The sequence below is a fragment of the Ceratotherium simum genome, chromosome 13 (genome assembly GCF_057802395.1).
Source record: "Ceratotherium simum simum isolate JZ-2026a chromosome 13, ASM5780239v1, whole genome shotgun sequence".
In the NCBI taxonomy this organism is placed as follows: domain Eukaryota; kingdom Metazoa; phylum Chordata; class Mammalia; order Perissodactyla; family Rhinocerotidae; genus Ceratotherium; species Ceratotherium simum.
In genome coordinates, this window is record NC_141912.1 from 25765371 (window position 1) to 25766746 (window position 1376).

Here is a 1376-nt window from a genome sequence, read left to right on the forward strand (position 1 = left end):
GCAGGAGAAAGAGGGAGAAAAAGATCATTTGTGTATGTTCCTTGTGATCACAGCTCCTCTGAAGAAAGAGAAAACAAAGTATAAATTGAAAGTAGACCTCCATACTGAAGGCCAATAAGAGGCAGAGCAACTCATCATTTTGCCCACAGGTCATAAATGAGAGAAGTGTCCAATTTCCTACTGTGTTCAAAGTATCTAATATTTTGTCTTTTCTTTCAATAGGTTGGAAGATTCGAGGTTGTCACCTGGAGATCTAAAGTGGAAATAATAAGAACTGGAGAATGTGGGCATCGATCCCACCACCTCTCACATGCTAAGCGAGCGCTCTACCACCTGAGCTAATTCCCCATCACCTTCCTATTTTTACAACTTCCCGGGACTTGACTAATGCTGCCCCTTCTCAAAGATGATCAGGGGTGAGAGCCCGGTGGCTACCTATTATTCTGCGAGGGAAAGGAGAAATTCGCATGGAAAAACTCTAGTGCTGCCAGCATTTCCCATTTCAAATTTTCCAGACAGAAGAGAACATGTTCTCTGGGGAGGACTCACCAAGAATAGACTGCCTAACACACACAGCTATCTTGGAATGATTATCTGTTTCTTAAAAACAAGACAAAAACAATAACAAATAGTAGCCATTGCTCTGACCCTGCTCCAGGTACTGTGAATCCACCCAGAGAATCCTACAGTTCTCATTTTCCATGTAAAGAAAATTGTAAAGGATTTACTACCCCAGTCCTCAAGTAACATCATTTATCCAACTAAGTCAACTAGTCCTATTTGTAAAAAGCTCTCATAACCCCTAGTTGCCCTGATTGGTAAAAATTACTCTAGTTAAAGCATTAGAAAAACTTTGGGTACAAGGATCCCAGTAAGAGAGGAGGAAGGAGAGACTAAATAATATCTTCAAGGTGACAATTTTCCTGAGTCTTACCTTGAAAGATAAACATGTCATCTGCACACTCCCAACCTCCTTTACTACTGAATGATTCCCCTACAGTAAACATTATCACTTAGCTTATCATGCATTTTTCTTTTTTGATTTTTGTCTCTTTCCTCCCAGTTCCTCCAACTGGGATAGAGGTCCATAAGGGAGGGAATTTTTGTGTTTTTTTTCACTCTTGAAGCACAGCCCCAAACAGGATATGTGCTCAAGAAAGATTTGTTAGATGAATAAATGAATGAGTGACTTTCACTTCCTGTAGCCTACAACTGCAGATTAGGTGACTCAAAACATGAAGCTGGAAGAGAAATTTCCCCTACTTCCTTCATCAGATGGAGAAGAAGATTGATGATATAATATAGCTTGCAGTTTCCAGTGTAGTCTAACTTTCTTCACCACCTATTTTGTCAAAACACTGGGAGGTGATTTAACC

At 40.1% G+C, this 1376-nt stretch overlaps 1 non-coding gene across 1 annotated transcript; it reads right to left on the reverse strand.

Annotated features, from left to right (window-relative positions):
• Positions 1–275: 275 nt before the first annotated feature.
• TRNAA-AGC (transfer RNA alanine (anticodon AGC)) lies at positions 276–348 on the reverse strand. Its single transcript has one exon. It is a non-coding gene; the product is annotated as a tRNA-Ala (tRNA).
• Positions 349–1376: the final 1028 nt, after the last annotated feature.